This window comes from Arachis ipaensis, chromosome B9, assembly GCF_059453495.1.
Source record: "Arachis ipaensis isolate K30076 ecotype BB chromosome B9, ASM5945349v1, whole genome shotgun sequence".
In the NCBI taxonomy this organism is placed as follows: Eukaryota; Viridiplantae; Streptophyta; class Magnoliopsida; order Fabales; family Fabaceae; genus Arachis; species Arachis ipaensis.
In genome coordinates this window covers 24,268,970-24,288,604 of record NC_142444.1, presented here as the reverse complement: position 1 = coordinate 24,288,604, position 19,635 = coordinate 24,268,970, and the positions used below count along the sequence as shown (strand labels likewise).

The window sequence follows — 19,635 nt, the reverse complement described above, 5'->3', positions numbered from 1 at the left end:
CCTGCAATCGACGTGGCCATTCCTTTTGGATTTGGGGTCTCGCATACACGAGCAGGGTATGCGTACACGAGAACTGGGTTTTTAAGGGGTTGTACGCAAACACTTGCTCGCGACGCGGCCATTCCTTTCGGGTTTGGTGCCTCGCTTACGCGAGCAAGTGCATGCATACGCAAGCAATGAAAAACACACCCCCGCATACACAAGACCATCCTTGCATACGCGAAGCCCCTGCTTTAAATAAAAAAGGATTTTATGATTTTAAATTATAATTTGAGACTTCTAAACCTCTATTTTTACTCTTTTAGCCCCTAGACCTTAGTTGTATGTTAAGTTATGAGATGAAGTTAAGAAGGGGCGGTAACTTGGAGATGAAGGAAGTATCTTGTTGATGTAGAAAGAGTTAAAGTGAATGTTGATAATGGCGGAAGTCTTGTTTATGTAATGGGCCGGATGGCTATCTTGATAATGAATCATGGCTGTTAATTATTATATGAATTTGAAAGATTGTTATATCTCGAGTCATCTTTCTCGAAAGTGCGACCCCAGAGAGACAGTGGAAGGTGAGGATCCCCTTCCTTGTTCCTTCTGATATTGTAAAATTGCCTCCAGCGAGATAGTGGGAGGTTAGGATCCCCTCCGTACCTCCTAGATAGATACAAGGGTTGTGGTTCACCCAACTTGCTCCAGGTTGAGATGATTTTGAGCCTCCTAGATAGATGCAGTGGTCACGCCACTTGCTCCAGGTTGGTAATTGTGATTTGATTTAGCCTCCCGGGATAGATGCAGTGGCTCGCCCCCACTTGCTCTCGGTCGAGATGATATATGATTTAAACAATTATTTGATTCACAAGTTTCTCTAGGTAAACACAGTGGTTTGACTCCACTTGCTCCAGGTTGAGACTTGAGTTTTTGTTGACCCTGCCACGCGATGAATGAATGAATAATTATATGTGCATCTGCTTTGAGTATATGCACCGCAGGGACTGTCAAGGGTTCGCTATCGGACATGTCGGGTTGGCTTGATAACCGATAGATGAGACTCATCAGCTATAAGACAGGCATACATTATATGCATTTGTCTGTTTGCTTTGGTTTGCATTCTTGGGACTGCATACTTGTTATTTCATGCTTAACTGCTATATATCCTGTTTGTTGTATCTATAAACTACCTGTGTTTTCTTTGTATGCATTGTTTGTCTGTGCAACTGAGATGCCCCTTGTCTAGAGGAGGAGTGACGAGGGCAGTTCCACCGGAGTTTCGAAGGGTTGGAGGAAAGGCGATGATTTTAGCGATTAAGTTAGAATTGAGATAGAATCAAGAACCTTTAGATACCTTACCCCCATTTATGACTTTCATTTTTAGTTTTAAGTATGAATTTATTGTCGGAAGTTCTAGGATCGCCTTTGGCTTTCCCGGTACCTTTATGTTAGTTATGTGAACACTGTTACCATGTTGAGAACCTCTGGTTTCTATCCCATACATATTTTGTGATTTTCAGATGTAGGATGTGAGGCAACTCGCTGAGGCATTCTGGAAATTTTTGACGTGAAGAACTCTTACCTTTTGGGATTCTATTTTGGTTTTTGATATATATATATATACTTTATATCTTCACTGTATATATTATGTTTTATCCCTCTTAGAGGTTCATTTGGAGAAACAGGTTTTCTAAACAGTATTTTTGGTCTTTTTAGAATTTTCATGTATATATATAGATATGTATATATGCTCTGTCCGGTTTTAACTTTGCAAGCCAGATCAGAATCTTTGTTATTTGTATCTTGAAACGCTCTTGTATATATATATATATATCCATGCTTAACTTACTCTTATCTTGTTTCGGTTACGTTAGCGTTTAAAAGAAGCTCCCAAAATTAAAGGGTTTGATTAAACAAACTTGATGAATAGGACATGATCAAACGTTAATATAGATATTATGTGTAGTTAGATGATCCTATGTTTTGAAACATTGTTGTGATCAACTAATAATTAATTAATTAAGGTGTTGAGAACCTTAATATAAACTTACATGCAATTACAATTTTTTATTTTATTTTTTATTTCATTCTTTTACTTGCCGTAGTCATAAAGAGAATAACCATTAAAATATATACGAACTTATATAGTTTCATGTTAGTCTTCTTCTATAACATGCTATATTTATTTAAGATATTAGGGTTAAGACTTAAGATAACATTCTCTTCAGAATAAAAAAAACTAAATTGATTTACTCTTGATTAATTGTGTCTCCATTAGATTTGAGAAATAAAGTCCAAGTCAATAGCACTATATATTAATTGTGGGAATTTATCTTTCTAAAGAAACATAAATGTTATAGATATATATAATTTTGTTAACTTTAATACATACTACAAGAATGTATGCATATGACCTCACTTTTATTTATAGCTTGAGATATTGATAATAAATTAAACAAAGAAACGACTAACAAATATTTGATTTAATTCCATGAGGGATTTTGCAATCCAATTTTTACATACAATCCTTAAGAATTGAAATTTGTGGTTAATTCTAAAGTTACAGATCTTTTCATCAAGTCATCATGCATGAATCATTTTCAAGATCTTGAGACAAAATGGTACCACTATTATCTCAAAATCTTCAAACTCAGATCCCAGATTCTTCACTTATGTTGTCTTCTTCTATCTGCTTAACTTTTTTGAGATGAGTAAATTCATGATAAAGTATTAGAGTTTTATGTCCAAAAGGTCCGAAATTCGATCTTTGATAAACTTCCAAAGTAAGAAAATAGTATAAGACAAATAAAAAGAAAAAAGAAAGCCTATGCAAAAAATTACACAAACCCAAAAGAGGCTCTTGCTTTGGTTTTCTTTTCCTCTCCAAACACGTCTGCATTTAATTTGCATTCTTTCGAAAATCATTTCAATGGGCAGATATCTTGGTTGAATCAGCTCGATCGTGGTTAAGAAAGCGAAGCATGCAGCATGCAAGTGAAGGACACCACTAAATTAGTGATGGCGTGAATGCACGCAAGGAGTAAGTGGGAGAGGAAAGAAAACCCTGAATTTGACGTAACTTTTTCAACAAGCACAAGCTGAAGAGTAAGGGTTTGTGTGTGTGATCACAGTTTCATCCTTAGCCTGCACCAAATTGAAGAAACCTGTTAATTATCGTTTAGTTAGAATATATTATACAAATTACACTTAGTTTAATTTTAATATATTGATATTAAAAATATTTAATATAATTATCTAATCCTCTTTTTTTAATTATTAATTTACTATTTATGCAATAAGTGAGAAAAATAATTATTTTGTTGATATATACAATATATAATTGAATGTACTTGTAAGATATTTTTATATTAATTGTGCTGCCTGTGCATAAAAAATTAATTCAATTAAACAACATCAATAATTACAAGATTTTCTATTTGGAGAAAGAATTAGAATGCAAAAATGTGTCTGTAAATGCAATAATTAAGAACTGGTAAGTATTAAAATACCAATAATCATATGTGAGTTGTTCACCCTTATTATACACGTCTTGTATAGCAAAAATGCCTATTCTTGTTTCTCATTTGGTATGTGAGTGACACCTATGACTATATAACACATTATTTTTACCAGATAAAAGATGTAATAATGGTAATTAATATCCTCATGGTCAAATTTAAATGTTAACGTATTCAAGAGTTTAAAAAATTGATTACTTGATGGCTTAAATAAGATTTTGATTTGTATAAAAAACTTGCTTTTTAGTTTTGGTTGAGTAAAATTTAAAAAAACTTAGTTTTAGTTTCTATCATTAGTTTTTGGTCTTATAAAATATCTGTTTTTTTTTTCATTAAAATTTAAACATTTTTTTTTCAGTATCTACTGTTAGTTTATACAAAGTAAGTTGCTAACATATGAATTAAATATTGATGTGGCACGTCTTGCCATATTAATAGTTCAGCTTCATGTTATCATTTAATCTCGAGCAAACTAAGAACAAAAATTTAAAATCATTTTTTTTTAAATTTACTGAACCAAATTTAAAAAGAAAAAGTTATAGAGACAAAAGCCAACAAACAGATATTTTATTTGTATAAAAGTTATTTTTGATACGACATCTTGTGTATAGCTAACAAATTAAAAGAAAATGCATGTGTAATGTTTTTTAGAAATGAATAGATTACCTAATTACCTCTTCAAGTATAACAATGAAAGTTTTGGTACTTTATTGACTTGATTTGATCTTGTCATGATCCTTATCATCTCCTCTTTATAAGATGTTGAAAAATTATTAAAATTAAGCAACAATATTTTACATGACATTGGCAAGATAAAAGAGCCATTAACCCTAAAATCATTTAGAGAATACATAAGATTAATAAATTATATGATGTTTCAAAGTTTTTCAGTCATCCTATTTATATTGATTTTACAAAAGAAGTAAACTTAATCATCGCAAATATGGAAGGACAATAAACGAATAGATTTAGAATAAAATTATTAAGTCAAAATGCATTAAACAAAAAGATTTTTTTCATTAATAGGGCAACGACTTTTATAAAGTTTACTATAAAAAATTAACAAGTTGAAAAATAGAAATTAATTTCTTCCTTTACATTAAATTCTATCCATTCATTGTATATTTGTACAAAAATACTTTATTATTTTGCAAAGTTATCTTATTTTGTATTACTTAATTACCGTTTAAATAATAGAATAATATTAGATTTAATAAGTGCGTAATCAATTTGGGTTGGCCGAGTGGTCAACTCACTCGTATTATAATTTCTTTTCTTGTTAAAATGTTCAATATTAGTGATGGTAACAATGTAAGCCTGTCAATTTTTTATTTTATTTGATATTACATGTATAAGTTATTTTGCTAACTAGTCAAATTAAATTAATTCAATGACTAATTGGTTTTATTTTCGTGAATCATACATTTTATTTGTGTTTTCATGAAGAAATAAAAAAAAAGAAGAGGAAGGAAATAGGAAGAGAACAAAAAAACAAAACAAAAAACTAATAAAATTCCATGAAAGAATACGGAAAAAATAATTGTTACAGTAGCTTAGTTTATCTTTTTTTTTTTTTGGGTCACGTCTACCTTCTTCCTAAATGCAGAATTTTATTATATATGAAGTTAATTATATGAGATTTTTTAATTTTGACAAGTACAAGTCAATTTTAAAAAACTCCTCTTTAAGTCTTTTCAAAAGCACCCTAACTTTTAAAATTTACAAACACTTGCACATGATCTTTTTTATCTACCAAACACAAAATGAGATCTTGTACTTTTTAAAAACACACACATTTTCAAAAAAATTTGTCACACCAAGCCTAAAAATGGAGAAATATTGGAAAAATTTAATGATTCTAAGTAATTTTACTCGATCGGAATGATCAAATCAAATGGATACAATCCAATTTAAAACGAATAATTCAAAGACTGAAATTGACATCCAAACTTCAGTATTTGACCGAAACTAATGATGATCATCTTTTGTTATTCTAAAATACTTTATGTACATTAAAAATTTATCACTAAATTAGTCACTATGTATTTATATATTTATACATATTATTTCACACATTTTCTAACTAAACTAATGTATGTATCTGTGCGATGTACAAAAAAATATTTATTTTTTATTTATGATCTAGATATATTTAATGGAAAAAATATTCATCGATATATTTAACTTTAAATTAAGTTCATATATTTTATTTTGTCATCCAAAAATAAAACATAAGTATATAATAAAGAAATTAACAAAATATTTTGGTTAAATAAAAAAAAGCGTAGTATGCAGCAAACAAATGTCTTTATTTTTAAGAGAAAATGTGTGTACACATTTTTCTGTAAACAATCAAAATTTTATGTTATATCGCCAATATTAGTTTATATAATAGTAATAATAATAGGATTTATCTATATTAAAATAGAAAAAAATTTAATTAATGCTAAACAAAAAGTTAATTAGTGCTAAATAGATTTGATTATCTATTTTAAGAACAAATAATTATAATTATGCATGATTGGTTTATAATATTAATAATATACGATAATTTCTTCTTAAATAATTGTTTCTTTTTATATTAATGTTTATTAACATTAATTTTACGTAATTGATTAAAATAATTATGCATCATACAATAGTAGCATATGAGGATTGATATGCTTTAAAATAAGAAATTTTTTTTAATTAATACTAAATTTATTTTGATATAGTATCTTAAGAACAAAGAAATAATACTCAATTTGTCTCTAAACTTGCTTGCAAGTTTCAATTTAGTTCCTGGAGTTTCAATTGTCCTTATTTAATTTCCGAAAACTAGCAAAACCAAAACGACACCGTTTCAAGAGTTCAGCGTGGTATCCACCTATCCACGCTAATGTTTTGTTACCATTTCTTTGCCGAAAATTATCCCAGGGATTAACGCAAGTCACATTTACAAAATTTGGGAACTAAATAGAGGCAATTGAAACTTCAAAGATTAATTGAAACTCGTGTGCGAATTTAAAGACCAAATTAAGTATTATATCTAAAAACAAATCATTATAATAATTACAATTATGCATGATTAATATATAAATATGGTAGCTTATTTTCAAATGATAACTTCCTTTCGTATTAATGTTTCCTAATATTAACTTACATAGTTGATTAAAATAGTTATGCATTTATGTAATAGTAGTTGAATAAGTTTGATAATAGGAAAAAAAAAATAACAGCGTGTCAACTCTCTTTTGGCATGGATGTTGAATGTTCTTCTTCTTCCTTTCCAAAGCAAGTGATACGACATTATTTTTCGATTATTTGAACGCCAAAACCAAAATAACGTCATTTTTAGGAGTCTAATGTGTCATCCAACTGTCTAATAGTTAAGTGCTCCATTAATGTTATTTGTTTTTTTACGCTCAAATAGCCCAAAAATAACGTTATATCACTTGCTTTTGGAGGAAAAAAGAACAGTCAACATCAATGTGCCAAAAGAGGGTTGATACGACATTATTTTTTGAGCTTTTTTACCGCCAATACCGAAACATCATCGTTTTCTAGAATTTAGTGTGGTAACTGCTTGTCCAGGCCAACATGAGTATCTCAGAGACTAACATGTGTCATGTTGGTAAATATTATGGACTAAATATAAGCAATTAAAATTTTAAAGACTAAATTAAGACTCACATGCGAATTTTGGAACCAAATTAAATATTATCTCTAAGAAAAATAACTATAATTATGCATGATTGGTATATAATAAATAATAATATACGATAGTTTATTTTTAAATGATAAATTCTTTTTGTATTAATGTTTCTTAATATTAACTTACATAATTGATTAAAATAATTATGCATTCATATAATAGCAATTGAATAGGTTTGATAATAAGAAAAAAAATTTAATTAATGCTAAATTAATGTAAAAAAACAACGCCATATCAACTCTCTTTTGGCGTGGATGTTGACTGTTCTTCTTCTTATTTCCCAATGCAAGTGATATGACATTATTTTTGGGTTATTTGAGTGCCCAAAGCAAAATAACATCATTTTTATTAGTCTAATGCGGCACTCAACTGTCTAGTAGGTAAGCGTTCTGTTAATGTTATTTTATTTTTGGTGCTCAAATAGCCCGAAAATAACGTTGTATCACTTGCTTTTAATTGGAGGAAAGAAGAAGAACAGTCAATATTAATATGCCAAAAGAGGGTTGATACGACATTATTTTATGGGCTTTTTGAGTGCCAAAACTGAAATAACATCGTTTTTAAGAATTCAATGTGGTATCTGCTTTTTGAGACTAACATGAGTCATGTTTGTAAAATTTTATAGACTAAATAGAAACAATTGAAATTTCAAAGACTAAATTGAAACTCACATGCGAATTTTTGGACAAAATTAAATATTATCTCTAAAAAAAATAACTATAATTATACGTAATTGGTATATAATAAATAATAATATACGATAGTTTATTTTTAAATGATATTTTTTTTTGTATTAATGTTTCTTAATATTAACTTACATAATTGATTAAAATAAATATGCATTCATATAATAGTAGTTTAATAATATTGATAATAGAAAAATATTTTTTTTTAATTAATGCTAAATTAATTTGATTAACAATTTTAAAGATAAATAAGTATAATTCTGCATGATTGGATCAAAGAAAAACATCAATAAAAATTTTTAGTGCAACTAATAATATATTTTTCTCTTTCTATATAGATATTTTATTATAACATTAATAAAAAAATTAGTACAATTAAAAATATTTTAAATGAGTTAGGTTTTGTGTATTGATAATTTAAATAATAGAAATAATGATAGTTACGCAAAGTATTATAATTATATAAAATATTGTCAATTATAATTATGCATTCATATATAACGGTAATAATGATATGATTGGTCTATTTTAAAATAAAAAAATTTAATTATAGTAAATTAATTTAATTATTTATTTTAAGAACAAATAATTTTAATTATGCAAGATTGATATATAATCTAATTATATATGATAATATTTTTTTAACTGATAATTTTCTTTCATATTAATGTTTTTAATATTAGTTTTACTTAATTCTACATTCATACAATATAATAATATAATAGAATTGTGATCCTTTAAAATAGAAAAAAACATTTTTAATTACTACTAAAAAGATTTAATTATCTATTTTAAGAACAAATAATTATCATTATATATGATTGGTTTATAATATTAATAATATAGGGCAAATCACTTAAACAAATGAAATAAGAACCAAATTTACATGAATCTCCTAAACTAAGAAGCGTTACGTGGGTAGCCTATTTTAATATAAATCGAATTCATTTATGTCGATTTAGTCATGCATATGTAAATCGAATTGAATACATTTGATTTAGGGTTTTCGTAGTAAATGGAATTAATGAAATTCAATTTAGGGTTGATGGTAGTAAATCGACCTTATTAGATTCGATTTACTTGGTATAATGCATGCACTAAAGTAAATCGAATGAAGTGAATTCAATTTACGGAAGAAAAGACCATAGGGTAAATCGACTCTACTAAATTCTAAATCAAATTAATTTAATTCGATTTAAAGTAGATGTCTAACTTATATAAATACCAACAACATGTTGAATCCTCAATTAGAGTGACACTTAAAATGGCTACATAGGATAGCTTTCTAGTTCTTGTGCACTACAAAGGCACAATTAAGAAAAAAACGCGATCGAGAATTAAGTTTATTGATAAAGATTCGTTGAGCATCTTTATCAGACCTTCTATGAGCCTAGTTGATTATCATAATACTGTACTACAGAAATTAGGTCTGCATGGAATGAAACGGATTGAGAAGTTATATTATCAAATCCCGATTTCTATTATTCGAGATGGGGTGAAGTACGACTCATTTGTGATATACAGTGACAAATATTTGCAAGTTTTATTTCACTACCAATGGCTAATGAAAGGCGTCAAACCCATCCAGCCTAAAACCCAGGAACCGCCAAAAGATCCATGACTGGAGGAGCTGCAACGGACCGACTAACTTAACCATATTCCTGCTGTAAGGTCCCACATCGGTTGGGGAGGGGAACGAAGCATGCCTTATAAGGGTGTGGATACCTCTCCCTAGCATGACGCATTTTGACGAGTGAGTGTGGGGGGCTTCGGCTATCATCCCTATTGTCAAAGGCAAAACTGTGAGGCCTTGTGTGCCAAAGCAGACAATATCGTGCTACCGGGTGGTCTGGGCTGTTACAGATGGTATCAGAGCCGGAGCCCGAATCGATGTGCCAGCGAGGGCACTGGGCTCCCTTAGGGGAGTGGATTGTAAGGTCCCACATCGGTTGGGGAGGGGAATGAAGCATGCCTTATAAGGGTGTGGATACCTCTCCCTACCATGACGCGTTTTGACAAGTGAGTGTGGGGGCTTCGGCTATCATCCCTATCGTCAATGGAAAAACGTGAGGCCTTGTGTGCCAAAGCGGACAATATCGTGTTAGCGGGTGGTCTGGGCTGTTACACCTGCTGGCCACACGGCATGAGCATCGGTATAACCACGACAAAGCAGCAGATCCCCAGCTGTATCCACCTATATCCTCCAATCTTGCAACGTATGGTAGCCACCGGATATGCATGCGTGTACCGGACTTGTCACCGAAGAGCTGGGTGGATAATAGCATCCTGATGTGTGCCCTCACATACCTCCTAACTGTCTCTTCGTCTGCATCGTGGGAAAGGTGACTGAATGTCTCCTGCATCCAAGTGCACTTCACCATGAACTTGTCGATGCAATCCGCCGAAGGCAACACACCCAACAACTCCTGGAACCAATCCCATGCAGGTCTCCCGCCATCAATGAACTGCTGGAATTCTGTCAAGCATCTGCTGACGTAATGTCCGTCGATGGGAAGCACTTAATGGTACACAACATCCTAAAGCGTAATCCTACACCCTCCGAATGACATATGAAAAGTGTGAGTCTCAGGCCATCACCGCTTTAAAAATGCACTGACCAGCAGCTTATCCAACCAAAACTAGTGGTCGTTGAGCCTCGCAAGGGGGGCTAAGCCGGCCATGTGCAGGTATGGTATGAACCTGTCATCTAGGGTCATACCATGCTGCCTCCTCATGCTGGTAATACATCGATCTGGCTGTACCATGATGAAAAAATTTATTTTAGAACCATCACAAGTTACATTAAATAAATTAATCCTCAATAATTTAATCCTAAATAATTAATCCTAAATAACCCTAAATATATTAATTCTAAATAAATTAAGCTAAATTAAATTATTAAAAATTTTAACCAACCCAAACTAAATAAATTTTGAACGACTTAGATTTTTAACTAAATTACTAGGCCTTTAACCTAAAGCTTAAGAATTACATTAAATCTAAAAAATTAAACTAATTTACATTCTCATTTTATTTCTACTGCCTATTTAATCTAACATTAGAAACCTACCTAAACTCTAGAAAAACTACTAATCTAGTTAATCACTACTTTAACTAAGCATTGTTAATCAGTAAACAACTAATCTAACTACCATTTGTAGTTTAGTCACAATAGCGCATATAAAAAAAATTAGATTTGGGAATGTTGTTTTTAGAGATAAGTCATTGTTCTTTCCAAGCTAATGTTGGTCATGGCAGCTGAGTTTCTTGGATAAAGATTTGGGAATGTTGTTTTTACCTTAAGCTAAATTTTGTTGCTGACCTTCAATTCCTCTTCTTTCAATTTATAAGGGAGGTGCTTATCAAGAATTTGGTCGAGTTTGGGGTGCCAAAGAGATAGCAATCCCAGCAAGGGCTTGTGCATGGATGCCTCATGGTTTCGTGAGTGTAAGTACATCATTAGGAGCTGGGAAAGCTTTATTGAGATCCCTTTATGAGTAGTATGGTTCATGGGGTGTTTATTTTGGTAATTGAGATACAATTTATAGTCAATTTATATATGTGATAATCATCATACTCATGTCTCAGATAAATTTAAACAGTATAATGCATCAGCTTTCCTTCTATACACTATGTGTACTATTTCTTTTTGGGAGATTGTTGTTTAGGAAGAGTGAGATAGAGTTGATATTTTAGTGGTTCTATAACTTTCAGTCAGTGTTTTCATATATCAAATTTCAAAGCTTCTAGTTCAACTAAAATTAAGAAAAGGATTATCTTTTGGCCACACTTTTAAAAATAGTCAACCATGGATTATGTTTTCATTTGTTAGATAGGTGAGTAAATCTTGAAGATTAGATTGATTATTTTTTATGTACTAATTAAGGGATACTCTGAATTAAAAAAGGTAAAGAAGATTATATTTGTTTATTCATGTATGAAGAAATTACTCAATGGTATTTAAAATTTAGCAACCAGTAATTTGTTTTATACTTGCAGTGAAATATGACTGTGTATTTGGTGATGACTTAGATTTAAGTGAAATAAGCTATGTATCAGAGGTATTATGCAGTTTCCTTTACTCCTGATCAGTAAATATCTTGGCAGATTCATTGACCAATTTACAATGTGACATGTCATTTCAGGTTCTAAGGAAGCTTGATCGCTCCATTCTATATTCCTTGTCTCCTGGAACTAGTGTGACACCAGCCATGGCCAAGGATGTCATTGGACTGGTCAGCATGTATCGTATTATAGGAGATGAATGGGATACATGGTGGGATGTAAAACGTCAATTCGACGTAACGAGGTTATTAAATTGATCTATTTCAGTTTGGGTGCTTGCATTGTATCACTTCATATTACCTTTCAATAATGATGCTTCTCCATCCTTGGCTATACAATAAAGTTAGTTTATTCAATTTTGAATCAGGGATTTTGCAATTGCTAATCTGATAGGAGAAACTGGCTTAAATGGGAAATCCTGGCATGATTTGGACATGCTTCCATTTGGATGGCTAACAAATCCTGGTATTATATAGAAATTACTTTTTGTTAGATACCCGAATCATAAAGCACTAGAACTATGGAGGATTCTCATCAGACATATTTATTCTGTTAATATGAAGATATTGTTGCTTCACTGATTTTGTTTGTTTACAAACACAAAAGATGTTTAAAATCATCTATCATTGATAACTGCTACAATCTCGTTTTAAAAATGATACTCATAGTAATGTTGATGATCATCAAAATCTGGTAGGTGTAAATGAAGGTCCACATAGGTATTGTAGACTCAATCTAGAAAAGCAAAAGACACAGGTATTTGTGAAAGCACAATTAAGTTGCTTTCCCATATTGTCATGCAAATTTTGATGTATGACATATATTATCAGTACACACTGACTGGTTGTATTGACTTACAGATAATACTTTGGGCGATAGCAAAGTTGTAAACCCCGCTAAAATCGGTAAATAATTAGTCAATAAATTGAATTTAATAGGAAAATTAAAAGTGCAAAACCAATATCAAAATAGGATAGATCTCTTTAAAACGAGAATTTTGACACTAATTTCAAAGAATTTGGCCCAAAATTGGGCCGAACAGGCCAAACTGGTTGAACCGGACCCGAACTGGGCCCGTGGGCCCAACCAACTTATTATATATACTGAGCTGAAGCTCATTTCATTTCCTTCCGGCACGTAAAACATGCTGAGGATGCCGAGGAGGGGGAAGAACGTGTGGTAAGTTTCCAAACCCTCACTCAATTTCATCTCTCAATAACTTTTGATCCGAAGCTCCGATTGACGAACCGTTTGCGACTACGCGTTCACCGCGACGAGCTCTACGAAACCCATGGAACAATTTGGTAGGTAACTGGTATGCGAAATTGTTACTCAGGTTGTGAATTATTGTTCAAAATTGATTCCCTGGTGATGGCACCAAAAACGGATGCACAAAACCATGGTCTAAACATATCTTCACAACTTTGCATAACTAACCAGCAAGTGCACTAGGTCGTCCAAGTAATAAACCTTACGTGAGTAAGGGTCGATCCCACGGAGATTGTTGGTATGAAGCAAGCTTTGGTCACCTTGTAAATCTCAGTCAGGCGGATATAAAATAGTTATGGAGTTTTCGAAATTAATAATAAAAGAAGGATAGAAATACTTATGTAAATCATTGGTGAGAATTTCAGATAAGCGTATGGAGATGCCTTCGTTCCTCTGAACCTCCACTTTCCTGCTGTCTTCATCCAATCAGTCTTACTCCTTTCCATGGCTGGCTTTATGCAAGGGCATCACCGTTGTCAGTGGCTACATCCCCTCCTCTTGTGAAAATGGTCCAAGATGCCCTGTCACGGCACGGCTAATCATCTGAGGTTCCCGATCATGCTGGAATAGGATTCACCCTCCTTTTGCGTCTGTCACTACGCTCAGCACTCGCGAGTTTGAAGCTTGTCACAGTCATTCAATCATTGAATCCTACTCGGAATACCACAGACAAGGTTTAGACTTTCTGGATTCTCTTGAATGCCACCATCATTCTAGCTTACACCACGAAGATTCTGATTAAGAGATCTAAGAGACACTCATTCAATCTAAGGTAGAACGGAGGTGGTTGTCAGGCACGCGTTCATAGGGAATGATGATGATTGTCACGTTCATCACATTCAGGTTGAAGTGCGAATGAATATCTTAGAAGCGAAATAAGATGAATTGAATAGAAAACAGTAGTACTTTGCATTAATCTTTGAGGAACAGCAGAGCTCCACACCTTAACCTATGGAGTGTAGAAACTCTACCGTTAAAAATACATAAGTGAAAGGTCCAGGCATGGCCGAATGGCCATCCCCCTAAAACGTGATCACAGGATCAGAATACAATCCAGGATGTCTAATACAATAGTAAAAGGTCCTATTTATAATAAACTAGCTACTAGGGTTTACAGAAGTAAGTAATTGATGCATAAATCCACTTTCGGGGCCCACTTGGTGTGTGCTTGGGCTGAGCTTGAAGTCTACACGTGGAGAGGTCATTCTTGGAGTTGAACGCCAGCTTTTGTGCCAGTTTGGGCGTTGAACTCCACTTTGCAACTTGTTTCTGGCGCTGGACGCCAGAATTGGGCAGAGAGCTGGCGTTGAACGCCAGTTTGCGTCATTTAAACTTGGGCAATGTGATGCATTTGCATCTTTGCTATATTAGCTAATTAGTTTAAGTAGTTTTAGCTTAATTTCATTCACTTTCTTTGAAATAAATAAGCATTTGTGTGAGTTTTCTCTCCATGCATTCATGAACCAAGAACTAGGTGGAATTTGGCCATATTTGTGCAAAGAATTCAAGGAGTTGACAAATGAATTAGCATGAATGAATCTCTTGAAAATTGTTGCATAGAATGGCAAAACTTTGAAGCAAATTCTTTGGTTAATGATAGGTAATGAAGCAAGAAGGTCATGGAGCAAGAATTGGAGCAAGAAGCCTTGAAAATACATCAAGCTTGGCAAGGAGGCAGAGGACTTGCACGTTGCCAACTTGGAGGAAGGGGTGAGTGTTTGATGGCAACGCAAAGCACCCTGGAGAGCAAATGTTGGCGTTGCCAACTTGGAGAAAGGAGTGAGTGTTTGATGGCAACGCAGGCAAGCAAGGAGCTGAGCCAAGGAGAAGGTCGAGGGCGTTGCCAACGCCAGAAACAAGGGACGTGTTCCTTGGCAACGCACACAAGCAAGGCTTGGCCCAGGAGGAAGAGGAGCTGGCGTTGCCAACGCCAAGAACCATAGGCGTTATCCAAGGCAACGCCAAGCAACAAGAATGGAGCATTGAAGAGTAGTCGAGCACGTTGCCAACTCCAGGGAGAGCTAGAGTGTTTGGTGACAACGCCCAAGCATGGAGGATGTCCAAGAAAAGGAAGCTGGCGTTGCCAACTTGGAATATAGGGGCGTTATCCACAACAACTCCAACAAGGCAGCCTGACCTTACCTCCTTCAATGGAGTATATCTTGAGCTACACAACTCTAAATGAGGTGATTTCAACGGCCTTTGAAAGTAGACATCCAGAGCTTTCCAACCATATATCATAGTATGGGGTTGGCATTCATTTTGAAGCTTCAAAAGCTGGCGTTGGCAACGCTGGAAACAAGGGCGTTTTTACCAAAAACGTGTGCGATTTTGGCAGCCTGACCATGTCTCCTTCAAACGAGCATAACTTGAGTTGTAGAGATCCAAATTGAGTGATTTCAGTTTCATTGGAAAGTTGACATTCAGAGCTTTCCAACCATATATAATAGTTCATAGTGAAGCATGAAATGGAAGCTCGAATCAGAGTCATCTTTAGGCCCCAAAAACAAGGAAATGAGGTTGAGATTCAAGGAAGAATGAATGAGCCAAGAGAGGGGGTCGAACACGTTGCCAAGGCTGAAATGGCCTGGCGTGTTCCTTGGTAACTTGGGCAACAACGCCCAGGCCAAGAAATCTGGGCTAGAGGCGTTGTCATGGGCGTTATTGGTGAAGTGTTTGGCAAAAACGCCCAACCAAGGCAGCCTGACCTTACCCTCTTCAACGGAGCATAACTTGAGCTACGAATGTCCAAATGAGGTGATTTCAGTGGCATTGGAAAGTAGACATCAAGAGCTTTCCAATGATATATCATAGTTCATATTTAGGCAAAGGATTAAAACTCAAATTCTGGGAAACATTAGGCATGAGAGAAGAGTCAAGAAGAAGAAGAGCAAGTTGTTAGCAACAACTTGGGCCAACAACGCCCAAGTCTCAAAGCTCACTCCCAGGAAAACCACATGCACGTTGCCAACGTGCATTAAGCCTGGAGTTATTGCCAATAACGCCACTCATGGGCCAGAATTGATGACAAACTTGCTCTGCTTCCTCTGTTCCTCACAAAGGCCAGCAACTTCTTCAATTGAACCAGAAATTCAACAAAGAGAAAGCCCACATTGCTAGCCCAAATTAAAGACCTCTGAAGGAGTTTTAGGAGTAGTATAAATAGAGAAAAGTTTGATACTTAGAAGGACTCTTTTTTTACACTACTTTTTGCTTGTAACTTGTTTTGAGATTTTTGGACACTTAGACATTTTCTCACCGGTTTTCTATTTTGTTTTTCTTGCAACTTTGAATTACAGTTTTAAGATCTTCTTCTTCTTTATCTTCTTCATTCTTCTCTACTCAATTCTCATGTTTACTTTTGTATTTGTTGTTGAATTTAGAGCTATGATTCACTAAACCCCATTTTCATTAGGGGGAGGAGCTCTGTTTATTGGATTGAATTGATAACTCTTCTTCTCCTTCTTAATTCAAGTGGTTGATCCAAGAGGAGATTCTTGTTCTTCAAAGATTCAATCACCATCGAGAGAGGGATTAATCTATGTGAATCATGTGGTGAATTTGGACAAGGAGCCACATAATTCAGTTTAGAGTTCATCCTCTCATGATTTCCTTAATCAATATACCTTGGTTGGTATGTGAGATGTAACCTCCTTTGGTTGAGATTATGGAAGTTGTGTGGCTTGGTTAAGGAAGTGAACTTCATCTCTTCTCATGAACAATTAGATCACGAGAGTGGCAATTGGTTGTGTTGAGAGAAATTGAGTTACCAAGAGATTGGGACTCAATTACCCACAATTTTCCATGGATCTATACCCATGATTGAGAAGGAATTGATCAATATCAATTCATGAAAATTTGCATCTCTGATCCCTAATGATCTCTCCATCATTAATTCTCACCTCTTTTGCTCTTTAGTTGTTTTGAATACCCATTACCCAATCCCCTTTTATCTTCTTGCAATTTATCATTCTTACCATTTACATTCTGTTTATCTAATTCTTGCAATTTACTCTTCTGCTCTTTATAATCCCGCAATCTTTACTTTCTTGCAAGCTATCTTTAATGTCATTTAAGTTTCTTGCATTTTAAGTTTCAGTTATTTACTTTCATTGTTCTTCTTTATTCTAGTTCTTTAAATTCTTTGTTATTTAACTTTCCGCAATTACATTCAAAAATCAAATCTCATGAATTCAAAACCATGTTTGCTTGACTAAATCTACCATTTAACTAAAGTTGCTTAATCTACCAATCTCCGTGGGATCGACCTCACTCTTAGTGAGTTTTATTACTTGATACGACCCGGTATACTTGCCGGTAATTGCGTGAAATTAACTTTTTACGTATCAAGTTTTTGGCGCCGTTGCCGGGTATTGGAAAAGATTGACAATGATTAAGTGAAATGAAGATCTAGATCTAGCATTTTTTTTATTAATTTTGTTCTCTGACTCTTTACTAACACACAAACTGTTTGAATTTTTGCTTAAACCAACTAACATTTCATTTCAGTCATGGATTGAAGTGTTGTTGTCTTCTTGGTGTGTGTGATTCTTATGCTTTGGTTGCATGTCAGGTACAAGGAGAACTATACCCACTTTTTGTGAACAAGACGAAAGAACCCTCAGGAGATTAAGAAGAGCTGAAAGAGGGAAATACATTGTTGGAGAAGAGGATTCAGAAGAAGAAGAACAAGTCATGGAGGGCACTTCACATAATCATGTTGAGGGAGTTGCCAACAATAACAACCCTGAAGGAGTTGCCAACAATAACAACCCACCTCAAAGGAGAGTTCTAGCTTCTTACACCCTCCCAAATCCAAGACACTGTGGGAGTAGCATACTTGCCCCCAATGTTCATGCAAATAATTTTGAATTGAAGCCTCAACTCATCACCCTTGTGCAAAACAATTGTTCCTATGGAGGAGGCCCACTTGAGGACCCAAATCAACACCTATCTGTCTTCCTGAGGATTTGTGAAACTGTCAAGACAAATGGTGTGCATCCAGATGTTTACAAGCTACTATTATTTCCATTCTCTTTGAGAGACAAGGCATTTCAATGGCTAGAAACATTCCCCAAGGAAAGTATCAACACTTGGGATGATTTGGTGAATAAATTCCTATCCAAATTCTATCCACCTCAAAGGATCATCAGGTTGAAAACAGAAGTGCAAACGTTTACTCAAATGAATGGGGAAACATTGTATGAGGCATGGGAAAGATACAAAGCTCTGCTTAGAAAATGTCCACCTGAGATGTTCAGTGAATGGGATAAGCTTCAAAATTTCTATGAAGGGTTGACTGAAAAATCTCAAGAGTCTTTAGATTACTCTGCAGGAGGCTCACTACAATTGATGAATACAGCCGAAGTAGCTCAGAATCTCATAGACATGGTGACAAATAACCAATACTTCTTTGCTCATCAAAGGCAACGCCAACCTGTGCAAAAGAAGGGTGTATTGGAACTAGAAGGAGTGGACACAATCTTGGCACAGAACAAGTTGATGCACCAACAGATCCAACAGCACATGGAAATGATGGCTAAGAGAATAGATAGCCTCCAACTAGCTTTAGTGAGCACAACAAATCAAGCTTCAATTGAATGGGGTCAAAATGAAGCAGGCAATGTTGAGCAGCAACAAGAACAAGTGCAATACATGCAAAATACCTTAAGTTCTTTTCAAAATGACTTCCATGGTGACACATACAACTCATCCTGGAGGAACCACCCCAACCTGAGATGGGGTGATAATCAAAACCAGTGGCAGAAAAATAACAACTCCAACCATTCCCGCAACACACACAACCAAAATTATTCATCTAACAACACTAACCAATACAAGAAACCACAAAACACATATCAACCACCCCACAATAATTCACAAATTCACCAAAATAACTTCTCCACACCACCATTCAACTCACAAAATGCCCACCTCAATGCTCCAAACAATTTCCAGCCACAACAATCATACCCTACCATACCACCCACTGACCATCATGAAACCAGGATCTCAAGTCTTGAAGCAGCCTTGCAAGCCCTTACCCAAAACACACAGTCACTTGCCCAGACCACTCAAGGTTTAGCCAAGGGGCAAGAGATTTTGCTCAAAGGACAAGAGAGACATGAAGCCACCATGAAGAACCTTGAAAGACAAGTGGGACAATTGGCCAAACAAGCTGAACGGCCAACCAATGTTCTCCCAAGTGATACAATCTCCAATCCAAAGGACACGGGAAAAGCCATAGAATGGGAGGAGTGCAAAGCAATCACTCTGATAAGTGGGAAGAAAGTGGAGACAGAAGCCATCACTAAAGAAGAGCACAACAAAGAAGGCTTAAAAGAGGAGGTGATAGAACAAAAGCAGGAGCAAGAAACCTCTACACAAAGTGATAAATTAGCTAAGAAGGAGGCAATGAAATCAT

At 34.3% G+C, this 19,635-nt stretch overlaps 1 pseudogene; it reads left to right on the top strand.

Moving 5' to 3' along the window:
• The first annotated feature begins 11,219 nt into the window (after positions 1-11,219).
• LOC107615293 (alpha-galactosidase 2-like) overlaps positions 11,220-19,635 on the top strand; it is a 65,076-nt pseudogene continuing 56,660 nt past the window's right edge.